This window comes from Nuphar pumila, chromosome 9 (genome assembly GCF_984573655.1).
Source record: "Nuphar pumila chromosome 9, dmNupPumi1.hap1.1, whole genome shotgun sequence".
Classification (NCBI taxonomy): domain Eukaryota; kingdom Viridiplantae; phylum Streptophyta; class Magnoliopsida; order Nymphaeales; family Nymphaeaceae; genus Nuphar; species Nuphar pumila.
Window position 1 is genome coordinate 115,005,460 of NC_143257.1, and position 13,905 is coordinate 115,019,364.

At 35.5% G+C, this 13,905-nt stretch overlaps 1 long non-coding RNA gene across 1 annotated transcript in view; it reads right to left on the reverse strand.

Moving 5' to 3' along the window:
- Nucleotides 1-325: 325 nt before the first annotated feature.
- LOC149828957 (uncharacterized) overlaps nt 326-13,905 on the reverse strand; it is a 33,687-nt gene continuing 20,107 nt past the window's right edge. Inside the window, exon 3 of the long non-coding RNA XR_016434095.1 lies at nt 326-637. This is a non-coding gene — a long non-coding RNA (uncharacterized LOC149828957). The remainder of the gene's footprint in view (nt 638-13,905) is intronic.

Genomic DNA, 13,905 nt, shown 5'->3' on the forward strand with positions numbered 1-13,905 from the left:
TTCTAAATTGCAAAAGGTGTGGTTTGTTCCCACTTATTTGGATTATGAGGTTGCAATAATGCTAGTAAAATCTAGCTTGATGGTTACACTTTTACCTTTCAATAATGCTAGTAAAATCTATCTTTATAAGTTGATCAATTACATGTCCACTCGGTTGCAATGCCTTGAAATTCAGAAAACCGAAACTTAAGCCTTGTAACAGCATCCACAACCAGTTTTTAAGTATTCCTTGTCTTTAAAACAATCTTTCAGCTGTATTGTTATGGCAAATTCAAAAAGGAAAAAACAGAGTTATACGTGTTAAGAAAGATGCATGTTTAGACCGATGATTTGAATTGCCAACCACTATCATCCATTCACATTCAACCTACAACCACCTGCATCCATTCATATTCAACCTAATTTTACATCAGCCTACAACACACATGTATATACATGAAATACTATTAAAGGATCCATCTGAATGTTATTCTCTATATGCTTGTTATTCGCTCCTTTCAATAACCTTCATCAAAATTTTGAAATTCCAGTGAGTGAGGACCTAAAGGCAGATCCCTTGCTGCTGTTCCTGCCTATTCAAATTCCAACGAGTGAGGACCTAAAGAAGCTTCTTGTTGTTCTGACAATTAATAAGTACCTATAAAACCATAAACAGTGTTAGTTTCAACAAGTAGAACTGAAAGCACACACATGTATATACATGCAATACTATTATGTTCATTCATGTTATCAGCACAATCTCACCTTGGTAATAGATGAAGATTGTCCAAAGGAGGCAAATAACATGAAGAATGTTGGAGCTAGTGCTTTGTTCCTGTAAAGGATTAAAATGTTCTAAGCAAGAAACACAAAGATGCTCATTGCATTGTGTTACAACAAAAAACATGATCCAACAAATAAAAGTTTGTCACATACCTTACTATGTTGCAATGTTATTTCTATTGGACATTATGGATGTCCACGAGATCCCAGTCCAACTTATTCATTTGATGCATTCTACGTAAAAAAAAAAATTGTCATTCAAACAAGAGAAAACCTAGCTTTATAAGTAAAGTTAGAATTATTTAAGATTTATAATTAATGACTTGCTTTTTAAATGTTGGACAATTCCTTTTATCATGCCCGGTCTACTTACAAAGAGATACGTAAGAAGGTAGGTGTTGCACCGATTGAAAATAAGATGAGAGAGAATCGTTTATGGTGGTTTGGACATATTCGGCGAAGGCCTAATGATGCTCCAGTTAGAAGGATGGAGAAATGAGAAAATATATTAGTTAAAAGAGGTCGGGGTAGGCCTAGGAAGACATGGATGGAGGTGATAGGAAAGGATATAAATGCTTTGAACCTCACCGAGGACATGGCATTGGATAGAAATGATTGGAGGAGAAGGATTCATGTGAAAGACCCAGAATGATTTTCTTTTTTGGTTCATATCGCCGACCCCAATTGTTTTGGGATGAAGGTGTAGTTGTTGTTGTTGTTGTTGTTTGTTGTATGCCTTGTCTACTTACAAATATGACATAGTCATGGTTTACCAGCAACATCTGCAGTAGTGTTTCTATAAAAAAAATTTGTATAAACTATATCAATTAACATATAAAATATAAAACTTTTACCAAAATTAACTTGCATTCACATGTAATAACAAGTTATCATATAAATAAATAAATAACAACAAATAAATTAGCAATTGATTACCTTGATTGTATGTTGAGGTCGCACAGTTTGTGCATTATGATCATGCGAACCACAAGTTGAGCATTTTCTAGCATGCTTACTTTGATGGATTTTTTATGGGATTCTTTTACCACATTTTTTAGTACACACTGATTCACGATCCCTCAAAACAATGTGATTATCAACGAGATCATCAGTGGAATACAACACCTTCATATTTTCACCTTTGCTACATGTGTTTTCATTATTACCACTAACATTTTCATCACTAGCATGAAACTCAATCTTCATTTGGGCCAAGTTGTTTGAAGCATTGTCCAAAAGATCTTAAAAATAGTTGTAATCATTATCAAACTCTATTGCATCATTTATACATTTGTTTGCCTTTAAAAAAATCCCATATTTTTTTATAATTGTGAATGATTGGCTCGGTACTCATGAACCACCTAATTGATCTATAGCACCATGGTTTGCATTTTTGGTCCATCTTTTTAGAATGTACTTAGAAGGTAGTTCACAAATACATTCCATGTTAAAAATTCTAAACATGTGACAACATACAATGCCTTGATTCCCATAAATGACATTGACAACTTAATTCTTCTGTGCTTTCCTCATATGTAACAATATATTCTTTTTCAATTACACGAGATTTCATCTCATCTTTTATCACCTCTATCCATTTATATATTTTAACATCAATTGTACTTTCAAGATTTCCAAAACAATCATTTGCTCTAAAATATTCATCCTTTGAAAATATTATTGGAGTGAAGGCTATTTGCAGCTGAAACTCTATTATGGTACATGTCTGAATGGGTGCATCTCCTTGTATCATTAGAAATTCATTTTTTTCTTTGTGGCGACGTCTTTTTAGTACAATATCATACTTTTCTACAAACAAGCGTATCAGAGTATGTGCATCAACCCACTTCTTAAATAAGTTATTCATACTCTCACTGCGTTGAGAAGTAGACATTCCTACCATAAATGTATCATTACAATATGCTGAATCTCATAAAACACGATCTTTTCAAAGATCCATAATTTACTTACTATTTTTCATCCAGGATACAAGGATATCATCTCATACAATCTAGCATCAAATTCTTCACTTGTTTTTGAATTGTAAAACCATGCATCCCATTGCTTTTTAAAATTTGGATAACTTTTATACAAATTTTTCATATATCCTGAAACCTTTCGCATTATATGCCACATGTACAATCTAAGTAATGTATTTGAAAATACCGCTTTTATTGTTGCCAACATTGTTAAATTTAAATCAGTGATAATCGATATTGAAGGTCGGTCACTCATTGCACACAATCATTATTGAAAAAGCCAAACAAATGTTTTTTTTTTTTTGTCTAAAAGCAATGCACATTCAATGGTCATTCTTGCTTTACAACCGGATCTCATTATAACCCTTTATTTCTTTAACTCTCCTGTTGGTTTCTTAAAGCCTTCCTTTTTGCATTAAAATTGTTTCCAAACAACTACTACTTTTCTTTTCTTTTAGAAGTATGTGTTTTTTTTAGAATTCGTGCATCAACATCATTCTCAAATTTCATGCAGAAGACCAACATAATCTTCTTTATCTAATTTTATAACAAAATTTTTATCGCCATTTACATCTAAATACATGTCTACGTTATCACAATTCCCCGCATTGTCAACCAACAACATATCTACATTATCACATTTCTCTACATCCTCACACATATTTAGTCTTACGGGCATGTCTAGCTTCCTTGACACATTAAAATTAGGAGAACAGCTTATATCCATATCTTCTCTCTTTTTCAACCTTTTAAATGGACAAAATTTGTAAACAAAAAATTTAAACAATTAAAAAGACATCCATTTAAAAAAAAGAGAGAAATAAAAACAAATTTGCATCACCAATCAAAAAAATCCAATCAAACAACCTCAGGAATACAGGTAAAACAAAATAAAGTAACATGAAATGAAATATTTATCCATTTGCTCACAGAATTAACCAAAAAACTCAAAAGTCAAACTGTGTGTTATCATCTAAAAATGTCACAGATGTTGATTTGGTGCAAGGTTTTGAGTGGAATTGAGCCCAAGATAACTTATAATCTGCAAGGTTTTGAGTGGAATTGAGCCCATGAGTGAACTCTTAGGTCAAATAGCTGGAGGAGAATAAGTAGAAAACATTGATTAATCTAGTAAACAAGCTCTCATCACAAAGTCAATCAAGGTTACGATGGATTGTTATTTGTTGGTGAAATCTGAAATGTGGGATAGCAACTCAATAGTTCTCATGCGAGAGAAGGGAGAATTGTGAAGTACTTGGAATGCATGACCCACTCCATTGTAAACATGGTCCACTCTCTTACCTGCCCTCATGGTTGCACATTTTAAAGCATAAAAAAAACTAGAAAACCAATTTAAAGCATAAAAATAAACAGATAATCATGCAAATGCTAAGTTGGATCACCACAAAAACCAAAGATGGACCATTGAATCTAAATATACCCTTCCTTCAAAGCACAACTTCAGAAACTGAAAAAAAAAAAGAAAACGAGCATGACTGGAACAAAGGGACGTACAAGCTATTTCAAAATTTTGAAATTTTCAGTGAGTTGGATGCCCTAGGTGGGCTCCACTCTTTCCCGTTTCTCCCCTATGGGCGCAACTCCAAAAATTGGATACTATTTGGATCCAATTTTGATCCAAATAACCCCAAAAACAAACAAACACAAATAATCGATCTTAAATAAAATTTTGAAACTAAAATACATATAAATGTCATATTTAAATAATATTTGCTTATACATTCCAATTAGGATTAAAGGTAATATTCGTTTAGTTGTTTAAAATCCTTAAAACTTTAGGTTCGGATCGATCCATTTGGGTCCAACCCATATAGAGTTTGGGTCTATTTTAAAATTCACAAATTTTATTTTATTTTATTTTTATTTTTTTCTAAAATTTATTTCTTTCCACTACTATCACAATTTAATTATACTAACTCTAACTAGTTCATAGTTTTGATACTTTCCAAAATAATAATTTTATTTGATTAAAATCTTTCCTGGCTATTATTTTATGACCAAAATGCCCTTTTTGAGAAATTTTTCTGAAAACCATCATAATGCATCTGGTTACATTCAAAACACCTCGAAAACACTCAGATGAGTTTTTGACTGACTAAAACAATTAGTTTTAATGACACTTTAATTATTTTAACAATATTTTGTCTAAAATAATTCTTAAAATTACTATTTTACTCTTATTGGTTAGAAATGAATAATTAAGCTTGTAAAATACCCATAATTGACAATTAGAAGATAAAAACACATTTCTGACTTAGGAATAAAGTTAGTCTCTATATTTATTTGTAATATAAAAAATTTACAAGTTTTATATCCTACTATTCTTAAAAGAAATTTTGTCCTCAAAATTTTTACTCGGATACAAATAATTGAGGGTACTTTTCTCGCATACCCGCTTTGGGTTCGCATATGCACTCCTCGGTACCGTGATGCTGCTAAAGGACCTTGACAAAAGGGATAGTCTCGGTTCGCAGAACCTACTCCTTCCTATCAACAATCTGAATCAGCCTCTCGATAATGTACAAATCCTCTTGAATATTCGCATCCTTATATTGAATGATGTGGGAAGGATCATGAACATACTTTTTCAGCATGGATACATGAAATACATCATGAATTTGTGAGTACTGCGGTGGTAACTCCACGTGATAGATTATCTTGCCAATTCTTTCTAACTCTGAAAGGACCAACATACCTTGGACTAAGTTTGCCCTTCTTGCCAAAATAAAATACACTCTTGGTAGGGGAGATCTTGATGAACACAAAGTCATCTACCTTGATGGTAAGCTCCCTACGACAATGATATGCATAGATCTTCTGAGGGCTCTGTGTTGTGCGCAAACGATCATGAATAATTCACACTTGATCTTTATAATGCTGAACTGCTATAGGTGACTCAACACTATGATTTTCAACATCATCTCAGTAAATAGGCGATCTACATGGCCTCCCATAGAGTGCCTCATATGGTGTCATGACAATGCTCGCATGATAACTGTTGTTATATGCAAACTCTGTGAGAATTATGTGACTATCCCAGTCGTCTCTCCAATCTAAGGCGCATGCTCGAAGCATATTCTTGAGGGTTTAAATGGTCCTCTCAGATTGACCATTTGTTTGAGAGTAAAAAATTATGCTAAACTTTAACCTTGTACCCAAGGCCAGTTGAAACTGACCTAAAAAATGCGAAGTAAAGCGGGTGTCACGATTAGATATAATCAATATAGGTATGCTATAGAGATGAACTACTTCCTTGATGTAAAGATCTGCAAGGCTCTCAAGAGTCGAAGCCACACGAATAGACAAGAAATGCACTGACTTGATCAATCTATCCACGATTACCCAAATGACATTGTGCTCACGATGAGTCTTGGGTAGTTCCACAACAAAATCCATAGTGATCTCTTCTCATTTTCACTGCGAAATCTTTATATGCTATAATAGACCAGCAAGTCTTTGATGCTCGATCTTGACTTGCTGGCAAGTCAGACACTTCAAAACATAAACTGCAACATCTCTCTTCATTTCATTCTACCAATACCAGTTTTGGAAGTCCTTGAATATCTTAGTAGTACCAGGGTAGATGGTATATTGAGATTTGTGAGCCTCATCAAGGAGCTCATGCCTCAACTTGAGGTTGCTAGGCACCTAAATATAATCCTTCATACGGATACCTTTGTCCTCTCCAAGGTAGAAAGAGGTGTCGCTCACCTAGGTTGGGGCCTTCAGTTTCTCAAACTGAGGGTCCTTCTATTATGATGCGATGATTCTGTTGAAGATATCAAGTTACATGACTAGGCCATCTAGCTTGATTGTGGTTTGACCCATAATAAAGGGCCTCCACGCAATGAAATCCTCTAGCAGTTTTCATCCTCCACTAAGGCAACTAGATAGAACACCACTAGTATTTATGTTAAGAGCATCAACTACAACATTTGCCTTACCCAGATGGTAAGACAAAAAAAAGTTGTAATCCTTAATGAATTACAATCATCTACGTTGCCGCATATTCAGCTCTTTCTGGGAAAACAAATACTTCAAGCTCTTGTGATTCGTAAATACTTCGAACTGCTCACTATATAAATAATGTCAGCGTATCTTCAACGTAAAGACTACAACAACCAACTCGAGATCATGAGTTAGGTAGTTATACTCGTGAACCTTCAACTGACGCGATGCGTAACCTATAACCTTACCATTTTGCATCAGAACACAACCCAAACTTGTGCCTGAAGTATCTAAATAGACCATAAAACTACCACTGCCTGACGATAAAGACGACACTAGAGCTGATGTGAGCTTCTACTTAAGCATTTGGAAGTAATCTTCACACTTATATGACCACTCAAACTTGACTCCCTTTCTCAGAAGCTTCATCATAGACAAAGCAATACAAGAGAAGTCCTAAATAACTCGTTGATAATAACCAGCCAGTCCAAGAAAACTCCTAATATCATAGATATTCTATGGTTGCTGCCAATCTAACACTGCCTCAACCTTGGCAAGATCCATGACCACACCCTCTGCTAAAATCACATGGCTAAGAAAAGAAACTTTCTTGAGCCAAAACTCGCATCTAAAGAACTTAGCATAGAGTTGGTGATCCTTAAGAATCTCCAAAACAACATGCAGATGATCTTAATGCTGACTCATTATCTAAATAGATCAATATATTGTCGATAAACACAATAAAAAAAGAGTCCAAGAATGACTAAAAATTTTGATTCATCATATCCATAAATGCAGTTGGTGCATTCGTGAGTCCAAATGGCATCACCATGAACTCATAGTGCCCATAACGAGTGTGAAACACAATTCTGGATGTATCATCTGCCATAATTTGCAACTGATGATACCCAAATCTCAAATCCATATTCGAGAAGACCTTAAAGGATCACAAACAAAACATATATCACAACAAGGTTACACAAGCAACCATAACTCGCAAAAATACACACAGGAAGGTCTAAAGTGAAACTTTACCTTAGTCCTTTGCAACTGATTGAAGAGGTCTTTGATACGAGGTAATGGATACTTATTCTTAATGGTGATCTGGTTAAACATTCAATAATCGATGCATAACCTCATAGATCTATCTTTCTTATTTACAAAGAGAATGAGTGTTTCCCACAGTAATATGCTTAGTCAAGTAAATCCATGCTTCATAAGCTCTTGAAGTTGTTTCTTTAGCTTCTCTAACTCAGTAGGCACCATACGATACAAAACTTTAGAAACTGGAGCAGTCACCGACAAAAGCTCAATGGCACAAAGTAGAGGGAGTCTCGATAATTCGTTTGAAAAAGCATCTGGGTAGTCACACACTACCACCAACTCCTCCAAAGATGAGACATTAGGCTCCACAGAAGTCAAACTCACAAGACAAGCAATATCTCCTCTGCTCACATACTTTTGAGCCTTTAGAGATAAAACAACACAATGTTCCAGAGAAGGTTTAAATATACGATAAGCAATCTCGGGACAATTGGGTTGTGATAAGACCACTGTGCCCTCATAATAACAAATAATGACATAGTGCTCATAGAGCCAATCCATGTCGATGATGACATCGAACTTAGTCATCTCAAGCACAACAAGATTGGCAAGCAAAATTTTCCTACCCAACTCAACAGACAAAATTGGTAAATAATAAGTATAGATACAATTATCGCCTACCGGATTGCTAACATCTAGTACATTATTCAGAGATTCTACAGGCAACTGTAATTGACTAGCAAAATGAACAAAAATAAAAGAATGTGTAACTCCACTATCAAACAATACAAGGGTGGCTTGACCCGCAACCAAAATACTACCTTGGATCATATCGTTGTCTTGTTGGGCACTCCCAGAAGCTGTGTAAATACGGGCAGTTGCCTTCTTCTGCTCTCCTTGATGCTGAGGCTGATTACCTTTTGCTACCTGTTCCGCTGCTATCCTTTCATCGTTCTGCTTCTTAAAACAATTTTGATTGAAATAACCACCCTTGCCATAGTAATGGCAAGTGGTTGAAGTTGTGGGGCACGACTTGCCCACATGAATACGAAAGCACCTCGTGCGCCTTTTGTTACTAGCAGGCTGCCCCTGAGTCTGTTGTTGTTGTTGCTACTTACCTCCAACTCTAACAAAAGCCTTCTTTACAGGCAGTGTAAACCTTGGTCTGACATGAAACATGAAACTTTCTCTTCTGATGATATTGTCCTCCCTGAGACTATTGCCCCATTGCCTTACCTTGGACCTTCGAATTGGCGCCCAATCCTCCTCAAGCACAACAACCACCTCAATGGATTTGGCGAGGGTCTCAGGTCCCCTGATAAAGTACCTTGGTTCGAAGTGCAAACTTTAAATGCAAAACCACCCGACGAGATCCTCAGGTGTGGGAGGTGAAAAAAAAGGATAAGGTGAAGACAATTCCCCCATTTATGGAACCGCCTTCCCCATTTCATCGCACGGGGGGGATGAGGATGAACCTTGTTCCCCCACGATCGATGGGTGGGGTGAGATTTATCCTCACCCACCGTAAGGGCCCCATAAAAAGCCCTCCACCCCATCGATACGCAGAGCAATAGTGAGAGCGTGAGGAGAGAAGAAAAAAAATAATGAGAAAGAGTGGCAAAGGGGGAGGGACTTACCAGGAATCGTCATCGGCGACCGACATGTATGCTTCTTCCCCTTCTTTCTTTTTCCAGTTGATCAGAGGGCCAATAGCCATGGATGCCAGCGAGTTGCAGAAAAAAAAAAAACAGACAACAAGCCGCCAGCCATGGCTACCGACCTCATTGTAGAGAGAGAGAGAGAGAGAGAGAGAGAGAGAGAGAGAGAGAGAGAGAGAGAGAGAGAGAGGCTCAGCTGTAGAAGGAAACTCAAGAAGGGGTCGTGCCCCTTTCACCATTTTTCAACTAGCAGGTCGACTTAGGTCGATTTGGATGCGACCTAAACTAAAACCAGGCAGTTTGGGTTTCCCCAAGACCGAACCAAGTAATGAAAAAAAAATTCAGATGTACGGGACTTAACCGATCTGACTCTGTCTTACCGAATCAGACTGACTCAATTGGACTGAACCGGTCTAGGTGTGAACCAGACCGAGTCAGGTCTAATTGGGTCTCGGTTCTCTGTTTGGATCTGGACCAGACCGAATCTGGGTCTAATTTGATCCAGTTAGTTTGGACCGATCCAAATTGAATTGGATCCAGACAAATTTGAGTTTGGATCCTGTGTAACAAATCTGGATCCAGATAAAAACTGGATATGGTTCATATCAGTGTTGGATCTAGATCTGAACTGGATCTGATTTGGATGAGTGTTGGATCCATATTAGAACTGAAACTGGATCCAACTAGATGAATTAGTTCTGGATCTAGATCAAAACTAGGTCTGGATCCAGTCTAATAGTTCTAGATCTGAATCAAAACTAGATCCAGATCCAACTCATAGCTAGATGAATCAATTTTGGATCTATATCAGAACTAGGTCTGGATCCAGTTTGACAGTTCTGGATCTAGATTATAATTGGGTCTAGATCCAGTCTGACAGTTTTGGATCCATATCAGAACTAGATATGGATCCAGTTTGTGATTAGTTATGAATTTTGAGAATCCAATTAAGTTTTTAAATCAAACCCGAATGGGTCGAGACTAGGTTCAGTAAATTTAGTATTTTAAACTCAAACCGAACCTGTTTTGACCTAGGATGAGTCAGGTCAAATCATAAGAGTTAAAATAACCAAATTATCGTTGTGTACCCAATATCCGATTAAGTAAAATATAAATAACTTTGCACTCCGAACTTAGAATTGAGTAAGGTTTGGTGCGTTTGACTCATATCATAGAGAGAAATCGCCTTGTCCTCTTGTTCTGGTCAAATCAAGGGCAAAAAAATCAAGGTTTGACGAGTCAACTGAGGAAGAGTATTTTGATCATTTTTTTAAAGTATAAAGAAAGTATGTGTATTAATATGAACATGCTTGTATGATGATCAAATTCTGTTGTTAGAGCCTCTTGAGACTCGATTGCGATCAGAGTGCAACATTCATATTCGAGGTAAGTCATCATCTTCTAGTCTACTCATTACCTGAAATATTATAAGTAGAGGCATAAGTCTACAACCTCAGTAGATAATCACCAAAATACGTGAACACAAATATATTCCAATCACAGAAATAAGCATTGACAACTTTTTCAGATAACATCTAAATCATGCAATATCACAATAGCATAATTCTTATTTATACAACTAATTATGCGTGCATTCATATTTTAGAATAAACATGCTACAATGCATTACGCCAATAAAATAACAATTTATACACAAACTGAAATATTTAAATGATTCCATTCTGAGTTCTTATGTTCCATTTTTTCTTCCTTCTGAAGGTACACTCCCAAGTTCCTAACTTTGATTCAACCAATCCAATGAGAGGTTTATTATGCCACATATTTTATTAACCTCACTGAATTGATGAATCTGCAACCTCACACCGAGGTTTCACTGGAGCGGTTTATGACCAAGAAAAACTCTCAATGGTCTAGCACGCAATCGATTCCTACTCTGCATAGATTTTAGACATACCACCTAGGACACTGGTAGTTTGGCTCCCCTACGATCGGAGACAAGGGACCAAGAAGACGCCATTGCCCTCCACAAACCAAACAACAGTCAATTGAGCGTGTGTACCCCCACTCTCTCCAAAGTGGGACTCAGTCCAAAAGACTTGGTCTAAATGGGTCATGGGTGTTATGTAATTATTAGGCTCATAAATTAAATCACATATTCTCAGAGCACACACACCCGAGCTCACAAGCTGAATCTCCTCACTGAAGATTTCATAAGCAAGTCTGTTTTGACCCATTCAAATACTCACAGTTCACACTGTGAGCTCATCCTCCACGAAGCAATTATGTGATTATGTGCATGGGTATCTTTTCTGTCTCTGGTGCACCATAGGCACCCATAGGTTCCACTGAACCCAAGTTCACACCTGAGCCACACACATGCTCATATCACATGTCATTATCATCATGTTATATATCCACATACATACATAAAGGTTGCAACCACATGCAATCATGATCATGCTTAAACAAACAAACATGTGTAGCAATTTATTTTACACTGATCATGCCTTTTAATATTCAACGTTCATAACATGCATGTCATATGAATGGTTATAAATCAAAAATAACATGTAATATATTCATTTTGCATGCATATTAGCTCAAATTTAAAAATAAACATCCATAACCATGTTGCATAATATAAAATACAATTAGGCATCCTTACATGTCAATATGTGTAAATTCGGATCCCTGTTAAACCATTTTTGGAAAACCAACCAAACATCACAGGAACTGATTTACACTCTCCCAAGTTTACTAGGACGGCCCTCATATCTCAGGAATACAGTCCAAGAAATATAACTGAAAAAATCGTTATAATAAAATAAAAAAAAATCTGTGACAAAACCTTGTTCAGGAAAAATATAAGACATATCCCGTCAACTACATAAATTCATCCCAATTTGGGGAATTTATCCAAACCTACAAAAAAATCTTTTGGCAAAACCCTTTTTACAGTATCATCTTATACAAGTTAACTTTCGCCAAGATTTTTTTAAATTTATTTTTATTAGTTTTTGTTGGGTATTTAGAACCATCAAAATTGTTGGTCGAAACAGTCTTGCAGACAGGGTAGAAAACTTGTGTTGTGTTGCAATGGACATTTCAGCCTCAAAATGGATCCAAACGAAGCCAAAAAAGATTCTAAATTCATGCCCTAGATGTATAGAACACTTTAGTATTTTTATTTTAATTTATTGACTTCATTTTCATAAAGATATCTTTTTTTTTCTGAAATGGGTCGAGATAAAAAAATAAGGACAGAAAAGCCAATATTCAAACTCATGCAAGATCCATTAAGTAGGAACAAGATTTAAGGTAAAAATCCCTACAATCAGGATTTTTTATGTTCTAAACATATTTTTATTATCATATAACACATATTTGTTCAAATTCATGCTAATCTTGCTAAAACAATAACATACATCATCCAAGAATTACAAAACCTTTATGAAATATCTCAAATATGATTTCATTTATGCAAGAATCATAAGAAACCCTAAAAAATCATAAAAACATGATTTCTTTATACAATAACATGTTATCTAATCATGCTAAACATGAAATAATCTACCCTATATGCTCAGATCATCTTTCTTTATCAAAAACATCAAAACCCTAAAAACATTTTTGCCAAAACCTTCTTCAAAATAGTTTTTCGCATACAAAAACATGGATTCAAGCATATATCAAATTTTTAGAACTTATATTTCATCAATATAACATAATATTAACATCTTAGACATGCTGAAACAAATAAGATCTAACAAATAACAAGAAACTATCTTTTCTCAAATCATTTTTTACATTAGAAGTCTGAAAATCGTCCTGTTTCAAAAATTGTTTTTCTTTTTTATTTCATGGTAACATAGATCCTTAAAAACATGTTCTCCAGATTGAAAATCAATCTTAGAGAGGTGTTTTAAGGTATGATCCTCCTTGGTTCAGATCTGAAAATCGTCTCACGCATAATTCATGCGTTTGAAAAAATCTATGCCTACGTGATTGATGTATCTACCTTAATCGAGTTCTCAAATGTAGATAGGCCTTCGTCTCCCATCTTCAAACCTTAGAGGAATTTCAATGGCTGCTGGAAAAGCTCCAATAAGAAAGAAAGAAAAAAGAAGAAGAAGAAGAATAAGAAAGAAGAAGATAAGAGAGACTCCTCTCTCTTTTTTTTCTTTTTATATTAGAAAAACCCACCAAGGGGGGAATGTTCTTGGAGTCCAAATCCAAAGCTAAACTAACTAAGCTGATCCCTAAGAGTCCTATTCAAAAATACCCTAACTAACTTCTTAATTAATTAAGTAATTAATTTAATTAACTAATATTTATATCTTAATTAATCACTAATTAACCAAATTAGTTATGGGGTCCACTAGGGGGTCTCACCCTCTCTAGAGTCATCTATTGTTTTAAAGACCCTCTTGATGAGGTCTCTAGAACCTGGAGTCGATCCCACTTGAATCCAGATTCAAAACCCTGATCTAGATCCAAAACTCGATCCAGATCCAATCTTCATTTGGGTTGGA